This window comes from Oncorhynchus mykiss, chromosome 1, assembly GCF_013265735.2.
Source record: "Oncorhynchus mykiss isolate Arlee chromosome 1, USDA_OmykA_1.1, whole genome shotgun sequence".
Classification (NCBI taxonomy): Eukaryota; Metazoa; Chordata; class Actinopteri; order Salmoniformes; family Salmonidae; genus Oncorhynchus; species Oncorhynchus mykiss.
The window spans coordinates 59,958,186-59,969,087 of NC_048565.1; positions in this window are offsets into that span (position 1 = coordinate 59,958,186).

A 10,902-nucleotide genomic window follows, 5' to 3' on the forward strand; every position below is an offset into this window, starting at 1 on the left:
TGATTTCCTCGGGTTTTTACAGGCAGCGATGCAACCAGTCAAGATGCTCTCGATGGTGCAGCTGTAGTTGTAGAGTGTTTCTGAGGATCTGAGGACCCATGCCAAATCTTTTCAGTCTCCTGAGGGAAAATAGGTGTTGTCAAGCCCTCTTCACATCTGTCTTGGTGTGTTTGGACCACGATTATTTGTTGGTGATGTTTGTTGGTGATGTTCTCAACATTCTCAACTACAGCCCCGTCGATGAGAATGGGGGCATGCCCCGCCCTCCATTCCTGTAGTCCATGATCATCTCCTTTGTCTTGATCAAGTTGAGGCTTTGCTGAATGGGACAAACTTCTCTCTTCAATGAGAGCCCAAGCACCTCCCCAGTGCTTCCCCCGATCAGGTATGCAGACATTTGCACAATCTAGCACAAACTTTTTCCCCCTGTCACATTTTCTGGATGGCGCTCCTATTGCCTTCCTTGTTGTTTTCTGTACAAATACTAACTTTGGACATGTATGCGTTCCAGTCAAAGTAAGTGCCTTATGTTCTGTATATATTGTTGTTTCTTCTGTAGTATACCGTATGTATGTGTGGAGCATAATGTATTTACTGTTTTATTCACATGTTTTAGAGTGCTGGTGACAGTACTGGTATCTTGCTTTACGATTCTTGCATGGATTGTAATGGACATATGATGTGTGTAAAATACTTTTTGAAGGTTGTACTGATTATGATGAGCTAATGCTAAGCTATTTCCCAAGCTATGTGTGGCACCATTCTGGGTGTCAGGTAAATGTCTATCAGACAAAAGATGTTATAACAAAATGAGGTGAGTAATGGTTCACTCATCTTTCGAGTAAACTTTCCGGAAGTGAATGATGGTAGATGACACACCCCCTTCAACATGCATACTGAAAACAGACCAAACGCATCTTGTCTCCTCTTCTTATCTTTGGTTGACCTGAAAAAACAAACATGGTGGCATGCACAAACTACCCAACGTCAGATTATTTAGATCAATGATGAGCTCACCCGTGATGTGATGAATTGTAAATAGTAATTTATATTAGCTAATTCATATTATGGTTTCTGTCAGTCAAGAGCTAGGTAAATATGTCAATGTCTGAACATTGCATCCAAAAAATAAACTGGTCACATTCAGGACATAACGTTGTAAGGAATGTGTTCGTGCAAAATATTTATGTGGAAAAAACAGTGTTGCCAGCTCAAACAGTTACTGTTGCTTCAAACCGGATGTTCTAAATAAGCATTCTAATCAAACCGGTTTGAGCGTAAGCTGCAGGGAACACTGTAGAATGATCACACCCATGTACTGTCAAAAGGGCTAGGGAGTTTTTTAGGATAAAAATAAATGGAATAGAGCTACGCACAGGCAAAATCCTAGAGGAAAACCTGGTTCAGTCTGCTTTCCAACAGACACTGGGAGACAAATTCACTGTTCAGCAGGACAATAACCTAAAACACATGGCCAAATATACACTGGCGTTGCTTACTAAGACAACATTGAATGTTCCTGAGTCGCCTAGTTACAGTTTTGACTTAAATTGGCATGGTAACCTATGGCAAGACTTGAACAAATATTGTACAATCTAGGTGTGCAGATCTCTTTATGCGCGTTTGAATTGTTTTTCTATTTACATCCATTTGGATACCTCCGTAACAATGAGCTCATGTCGCCCGATTTTTACCTGGCATAGCTAGAAAAGTTTGCCTTCTCATCAGGACACTCAACACTGTTCATTAGGAGGAGATCGCATTGCATATCAAACACACTAGACTAGAAGCTAGCTAGAAAACTTGACAATATGACAACCACTTTTTTTTAAAACAGAACACTCGTGTGAATTGGCCTCTATGGATAGGGCTACATTTAAATGTTTCTTACAGAAGAAATATGGAAAGCATACGCATAACCATGGTAGTAAATGAAAGGGAACAGTTTGGAGATCATGTAGACCAAAGGTGAGGACAGAACAGTTCACCTGACACAAGGCTGAATCCAAACATTACACTGTTGATTTGATGTACATTTAGCATTTGCTGTACTTTTCGCCGTATTTGTTGATAACAAAATCTGAAAAAATACTCTGGGATACATTCAGTAACATGATAAGAATATCCCTGGAAAATATGGGGTAGTTGCAACATAAGACAAAAAAGTACAAGGGTTTGAGAGAGAGGACTAACTGGTGTCTCTAAGTCGCCACACACCTCTGCAAAGCATGCACAGTTCCTAAGTCATTTCAATGCACTTTTATGACTCAAAAGAATTCCAGTCGTTTAACATTATCGGTGTGGAAACGTTATTTGTGGAGTTCACAACCTACTACACTTGTGAGAAGCAAGCTTTTTATTTATTTCATAACCATTGCGAGTTTTGTCAATCTTTTCATTGTCTTTTGTTTGGAGTGCTCCATGAGCAATGAGTATGAGTCTGGTTTCTCTGTCCTGATAACATTGAAGGAGCATGCGTGCCTCTGCAAGCATAGAAGTAGATCTAACTGGCCTGCTGCGTGAAAATGTAGGAAAGTACCCATTTGGCAATGTCTGATTTCTGATTGTCCTAACACACCACATAAGTTGGTCGTAGAAAAACAGTGTTACGATCTGATCCACCCAGTGGAGGTCTGGCCAAGGATGAATACGCTTTGGGGACCGAGCCGTAACATAAGTCAATGATCTTATTTTTCCTTGTTAGACAGGTCACATACTGGGTGTAAGTACTCAAAGTGCAGCCATTGAAATCCCCCTGATGAATTTGGGGTAAAAAATTATGTCAGCTGCAATGACAATGTTTGCTTTTGAATGCACTGATCAAGTTTGGAAGCGCAGAATTGTCCGAATATTATGAGAGGGTTTTCTATTTAGGAGCTGAGATGTGGAGATATATAAGTGGTTTGTAATACCCTACATTTTTTTATTTGTAATCAAAATCACATCACAGGCAAATAAGATCATCTTAAAACAATGTGGTCTCTACGCTGGCGAGACGTGCTCCTCTAGGTGATAGATGGGCTGTGTGTGTGTGTGTGTGTGTGTGTGTGTGTGTGTGTGTGTGTGTTTGCCCATAAACATGGACATATCTGTGTGTAAGTGTGTGAGATCGATGCGTAGCCTCTGTACAGTGGTGTTTTATGAATGCGGTGTATGTGTTAACAGAGTTACGACAACAGACTCTACTTCATCATCTTAGACATAATCACCTCATGGCCTGTTAACCTGAGAGGTGGCTGGGGGGCAAGAGGGAGAATGTAGGGAGGGGTGCAGGGGGTTGTTTGGAGAGTACAAGGGATGAGTGCGGGGAGGAGAGGAGCCATCTGGTGGTGGGAGGCACACAAGGTTGTATTTTGAGACGTGCCTTGTAAGAGGCTTTTTTTTGTTCCACCCATTAGTGAGAGTGCCGTAGAAATGTAATAACTGTATGTGGTAGTCAGTGGCGGCTGCTGAAAGGAGGACGGCTCATAATAATGGCTGAAATGGAGCGAATGGAATTGCTTCAAACGCATGGAGATCACGTGTTTGATGAATTTGATACCATTCCACCTTTTCCGCACCAGCCATTCCAACGAGCCTGTTCACCTGTGGTGGTAGTAGTGCCCCATCAATTTAAAATGTATAGGGTACAGATTGGGGTGGCAGAAAGTCTTAAATCTTGAGCATTTTGCCATGTCATTTTGGTCTGCTTTGCCTTGTAGTTGCTGCCAGCTTGGAAGCGTTTGTTAAGGCCTCTAAAAGTGGAAGTGACACAAAACACCAGATATTCAGTCATATGGAGAAGGTGGAAACGAGTGTCTAGGGTTAGAGACAGAAGCTTGACATCTGGAGTGGGAGAAAGTGGCTTTAGCAGCAGATACAGAGGAAGAAGGTAGAGATCAGGGAGTGAAAGGATAATAGGTCCTCCGGAAGTTTAGTTTTCCTCCATTTTCGCTCAGCTGCCCGCAGCCCTGTTACGTAAGCTCGCAAGGAGTCACTCAGCCACGGAGCGGGATGGGAGGGTCGAGCTGGCCTGGAGGAAAGGAGACAGTGCGAGTCATAGGATGCGGAAAGGGAGGAGAGTAGGGTCGAAGAGGCCGAATCAGGAGACAGGAGGGAGAAGGATTTAGCATTAGGGATGGATGATATAAAAGGAGAGAGTAGAGGGGGAGAGAGCGTTTGGGCTTCTTGTGTACAATTTGCTGTCTACAAATGATTTGTAATTATGTTCCCTGACCATACCCTCAAGAAACTCTATATTAGGAAGGTGTTCCTAATGTTTGGTATACACACTTGGGATTCTTATTTTCCTGAAAATCTTTCCCAGCGTCCTGGCAAAATACCGCAAAAATCACAAGTGCCAATTTAAAACGATTTAAACCAAGACATGTTCATAACCCCCTGTTCACAGTCTTATGGCTTCGGGGTAGAAGCCTCTTGGACCAAGGCTTGGCGCTCCGGTACCGCTTGCCGTGCGGTAGCAGAGAGAACAGTCTATGACTAGGGTGGCTGGAGTCTTTGATCATTTTCTGGGCCTTCTTCTGACACCGCCTGATGTAGAGGTCCTGGATGGCTGGAAGCTTGGCCCTAGTTACCCTCTGTAGTGCCTTGCGTCGGAGGCCAAACAGTTGCAATACCAGGTGGTGATGCAACCATGCTCTTTTTGAGGATCTGAGGACCCATGCCAAATCTTTTCAGTTTCCTGAGGGGGAAAAGGTGTTGTCATGCCCTCTTCAGGACTATTTTGGTGTGTTTGGACCATGATAGTTCGTTGGTGATGTGAACACCAAGGAACTTAAAGCTCTCAACTTGCTCCACTACAGCCCCATCGATGAGAATGGGGGAATGCTCGGCGTTCCTTTTTCCTGTAGTCCACGATTTCCTTTTGTCACGCCCTGACCTTAGAGAGCCTTTTATTCTCTATTCGGTTAGGTCAGGGTGTGACTAGGATGGGCAATCAATGTTTTCTATTTCTTTTTTGGCTGGGTATGGTTCCCAATCAGAGGCAGCTGTCTATCGCTGTCTCTGATTGGGGATCATACTTAGGCAGCCTTTTCCCACCTGTAGTTTGTGGGATCTTGTTTTTGGTACTGTGCTGTTTAGCCCTACTAGACGTTACGTTTCATTTTGTATTTGTTGTTTTTTTGGTGTTCATTTAATATATTAAAATGTATGCTTACCACGCTGCACCTTGGTCCGATCCTTCCATCGACGAACGTAACAGAAGATCCCACCACAAACGGACCGAGCAGCGTGGCCAGGAGGAGCAGACATCCTAGACATGGGATGATATCTTGGACGGTAAGGGATCCTGGACGTGGGAGGAGATCCTGGCCGGAAAGGATCACCTTCCATAGGAGCAGACGGAGGCAGCAAGGGAGGAACAACGAAAACACCGGGGTTCGCGACCACGATGGAAGCCCGATAGGCAGTCCCCCCAAAAAGTTTTTGGGGCGGCACACGGGGTGGTTGGCGGAGCCAGTGTTTGAACCAGAGCCAACTCCCCGTACTCACCATGGGGAGCGTGTGACCGGTCAGGCACCATGTTTTGCGGTGATAGGCACTGTGTCTCCAGTGCGCATCCACAGCCCGGTGCGTGCTGTGCTAGCTCCCCGCACTTGCCGTGCGAAAGTGGGCATCTGTCCAGGACGGGTGGTGCCGGCTCAGCGCGCCTCGTCTCCAGTGCGCCTCCTCGGTCCAGGATATCCTGCGCCGGCCATACGTACTGTATCTCCGGTGTGCCTTCACAGCCCAATGCATCCTGTGCTAGCTCCCCGCACTTGCCGTTCGAGGGTGGTCATTTGTCCAGGATGTGTTGTGCCAGCTCTACACTCAAGACCACCAGTGCGACTCCACGGTCCAGTATATCCTGTGCCAGCTCCATGCACCCGGCCTCCAGTGCGTGTCTCCAGCCTGGTACGTCCTGTGCCAGCTCCACGCATGAAGCCTCCAGTGATTATCCATGGCACGAAGCCTCCAGTGATTATCCATGGCACGAAGCCTCCAGTGATGATCCATGGCCCAGAGCCTCCAGTGATGATCCATGGCCCGGAGCCTCCAGTGATGATCCATGGCCCGGAGCCTCCAGTGATGATCCATGGCCCAGAGCCTCCAGTGATGATCCATGGCCCGGAGCCTCTAGCGATGGTTCCCAGTCCGGAGCCTCCAGCGGGGGTTCCCAGTTCGGAGCCTCCGGCGACGATCCACGGTCCAGAGTCCCCGGCGACGATCCACGGTCCAGAGTCCCCGCTGACGATCCAAGGTCCGGTTCCTCCGGCGACGATCCACGGTCCGGTTCCTCCGGCGACGATCCACGGTCCGGTTCCTCCGGCAACGATCCACTGTCCGGTTCCTCCGGCGACGATCCACGGTCCGGTTCCTCAGGCGACGATCCATGGTCCGGAGGCCCTGGCGACAATCTACGGTCCGGTTCATCTGGCAACAATCCACGGTCCGGACCCTCCGGTGATGATCCACGGTCCAGTTTCACGGATGTGGAGGAATCCGCGAGTGGAGCAGGGTCTACGTCCCGAACCGGAGCCGTCACCGAGGCTAGATGCCCACCCAACCCTCCCCCATAGTCAGGTTTTGCTGCCGGAGTCCACACCTTTGGGAGGGGTACTGTCACGCCCTGACCTTAGAGTCTTTTTATTCTCTATTCGGTTAGGTCAGGGTGTGACTAGGGTGGGCAATCTGTTTTCTATTTCTTTGTTGGCTGGGTATGGTTTCCAATCAGAGGCAGCTGTCTATCGTTGTCTCTGATTGGGGATCATACTTAGGCAGCCTTGTCCCAACTGTAGTTTGTGGGATCTTGTTTTTGGTACTGTGCTGTTTAGCCCTACTAGACGTTACGTTTCATTTTGTATTTGTTGTTTTAACTGTGTTCATTTAATATATTAAAATGTACGCCTACCACACTGCACCTTGGTCCGATCCTTCCATCGACGAACGTAACACCTTTGTCTTGATCACGTTGAGGGAGAGGTTGTTATCCTGGACACACACTACCAGGTCTCAGACCTCTTCTCTATAGGCTCTACGTCTCATCGTTGTCGGTGATCAGGCCTACCACCATTGTGTCGTCGGCAAACTTAATGATGGTGTTGGAGTCGTGCTTGCCCACTCGGTCATGGGTGAACAGGGAGTACAGGAGGGGACTAACCATGCACCACTGAGGGGCCCCCGTGTGGAGGATCAGTGTGGCAAATGTGTTGTTTCCTACCCTTACTGAAGAACACTACTGCTAGTCAGATGATAACTCACATTGTCATTCTTTGCTCACCATGGGGTCGCAGGGGTAGTCCATACGGACAACACTACACAGTTCAGCTGTTCGGCTTTCAGTGATTTTGCTAAACTGTAGGGGTTCAAGTATGTCAGATCAAACCTACTGTACTCACAGTCTAATGGATTAGTCGAGAAAGATGTCAGAATAGTGAAACTACTGCTTAAGAAAGCTCTTGACTCAAAGACTGATCCATATCTAGCTTTGTTAATCTACCGGACTACTCTCCTGGAGAGCTGTTGTTCAACAGGAAACTCAATACTAGGTTGCCAGTACTACTATAGAAACAGAAAAGGATGACAAGGCCATTCTTAACAAACAGAGAGAAAAGGGAGTTACACACAGGATAAATAGGAGACACTTGTTACTGTACATGTACCTGAGTGTGAGAAAACAGACGGGCAAGAGTGAAATTACAAGTCAGACAATGTCCAGCCCAGTCCAGCCCAGACACTCCTGTGTCAGACAACACCAGGGCAGCCTGTTGAAACAGGACAGTCAGGTAGAGAATTAGAGGCTGATCGAGGAAATGTTAATGTGTTATTGAAATGCAATGTTTACCATGCAAATGTATTGTAACCAGGTTGTTTATGGAGAATTGTTTTCTCTCTTACGGAACAAAACGTATCTTGATAAGGTGGATGTGGCATATTTTATGTGATTTCCCGATTTAATTCCTGCGCAACCTCCATAAATAACTCCCTTGACAGGGGCCCTGCTTTGGAAATCCATACACAAAACATTCCATTCAAAAATAATTTTGAGGCACAAAAGTGTCATGGTTCTTTCAGGCACCAGAGGGTGGCAGAGACAACCATAGATACTTTCTTTGTTACTCAGGTGTTGCTTATCATTTCATTATGATTTCCCTTTGAAAAGAGCTGTGTTTTCTGTCCATGTTTGCAGAAGCGTGATTTTGGTTGCTCTGTGTGTTTGTCGCCTGAGTAAGTTTTCGAGTCCTTGTTGGTTTTTCAGTATTACTGTGATCCTTCTTTTACCTTATTTTCAGGAATTATTTATGTTTATCCTGATTCCTCATTTGGTCCATTCTCTGTACCTGGGCCCAACACCACCATGTCACAAAAGCACACTTCTTCTGTTCCGCGGAACACACAACAAATCCGAGTAAGAACAGGTCTTGTTGTTCTCACTGACGTCACCTTACCCAACTCTTCCATGATACTCCTCGTGACTTCGAACGAATCCTCCAGGCAACATTGATTTTGTTTCCTTTATTTTTCACGACTGTAGCCCTCTCATTCTCTGTACTCTCATCTTCACCCGACCCACCATTAGTTTTTGAACAGAACATCTGTTTCCACCATCTTCCACCTTCATCCCATGGGAGCCTCCCGCTGCTCCTTTTTCCTTCTGGTCCCTCACTCCACATTGAGACCTGTTTGGCTTGTTATAGACCTGTCATGTTACTAATATTGATGATGATGATAGCAGGGAAAAAGTGTTGCCAAACATCAACAACAATATTTTCTGTGATATTGCACTTCCCTATACACCTCAAGGTATGGAAATATGTCCATATGAATAATTACTTTATAAGTACTGATAGTTTATTCTCACTTAATATACACTCTAAGGACTATAAAATAGATAATAAATAATTGTACATCAAAGGCAATCACTTTGTGTAATGCTGTAGGTTTTTCAATGGGTGAAGAAGTACATGGCTCTCACTATAGTTAGTAGTGCTGTGTGAGAAGCCTGCCACTAAGTCCTGGTAGATAGCACCATCTTCTGGTGTGTAAACTTCAAATGAGCAGCGGGTACTGATGAGAATTACAACCCTGGATTATCATAAAATAATAGGCCTTAGGCCTATACATTGTATCTTTCGCTCAAACTGTCCAGTAAAATTCCCATTAACTATGTCTTTCGCATCCCCTACTTTTAGCCACTGACTTTCTTAACAGTAAATTCAACAAGTGGTTATTATTAAACATTACCAACATACTGTATTTCTTCAGAGTTTATCATTTCAATAAAACCCAATTCTTGTGTTCTTTTTTAGGCAGCTCTACAGCGTTGTCCATATGGGTTGGAATGTTCTACTGGTTTTGAACCTAGGGGCAAGTAGACCCCCAGCTCCGCTAAAACCATTGACAACCATACTGAACAAAAATATAAACGCAACATGAAACAATTGCAAAGATTTTGCTGAGTTACAGTGCATATGAAGAAATCAGTCAATTTTAATATATTAATTAGGCCCTAATCTTCGGATTTCACATGCCTGGGCTGGGGCACAGCCATGGGTGGGCCTGGGAGGGCATACGCCCGCCCACTTGGGAGCCAGGCTCAGACAATCAGAATTAGTTTTTCCACACAAAGGGGCTGTGAGGCCGGTTGGACGTACTGGCAAATTCTCTAAAACGACGTTGGAGGTGGCTTATGGTAGAGAAATGAACATAAAATCTCTGGCAACAGCTCTGGTGGGCATTCCTGCAGTCAAGATGTCAATTGCATGCTCCCTCAAAACTTCAGACATGTGTTGCATTGTGTTGTGTGACAAACTGCACATTTTAGAGTAGCCTTTTATTGTTCCCAGCACAAGGTGCATCTGTGCAATGATCATGCTGTTTAATAAGCTACTTGATATGCCACACTTGTCAGGTGGATGGATTATCCTGACAATGGATAAATTGCGCACAAACAGGGATTTAAACATTTGAGAGAAATAAAGCTTTTTGTGCTCATGGAAAATTTTGTGAGGGTAGCCTCATGATATTTCTCAATATTGGCCTCCATTAATTTGATATTTGAGGTATATAAAATAAAAGTGAACTATACCTGACAAGTATGAGTGGTTTAGGTTCATTTCCCATACTTTGTGGGCTCTACCTGTCAAGCAGCAAAGGGCTCATTTGCCAATGTACTGTTGGCTGATAATGTTTACTTTGCGAGCTACGGTAGAAACTTTTTGTACAGTTAGCTAAACATAGTGTTGGCTATGCCAGCAACATTCATTTTAAATATGTCTTTCAATGGAAGAGATTTATTGTTGAGATGTTCAGTTTCTCTGACATAAATCAACAAATCCATATACGCAGCCTCGTCTCATAGACTAGCCGTAACAGTAAAAGTAAATCCAGGACCGTAAAAATAGTATGATTGATATGTTGTGTTTGATATGGTTAAATATGACAGAAGGTTACGTCTAGCAATCAAAGATTGCATATTCGAATCTCATGGACAACTTTAGCATTTAGCGAATTAGCTACTTTACAACTACATAGCATGTTAGCTAACCCTTCCCCTAACCTTTTCCCTTTTAGCTAACCCTTCCCCTAACCTTAACCCTTTATACTAACACCTAGCCTAGTGAATGTTAGCCAGCTAGCTAACGTCAGCGTTAGCCATCTAGACACCTAGCTAACGTTAGCCACAACAAACTGGAATTAGTAAAATGTCATATGTTTAGCAAAATTGTAACATTTGTAGCTTTAGCAAATTCATAACATATCATACAAATTGTAATTCATAACATAGTAAGTAATAGATGATGGACATCCACAAAATAATACCATACCACCATAACATATCATAGTAGATGGAGAGTATTGGGTTTACATACAGAATAATACTAAATGCTCTGCGACCAGGTTGCAGCCAGCACTGCATGG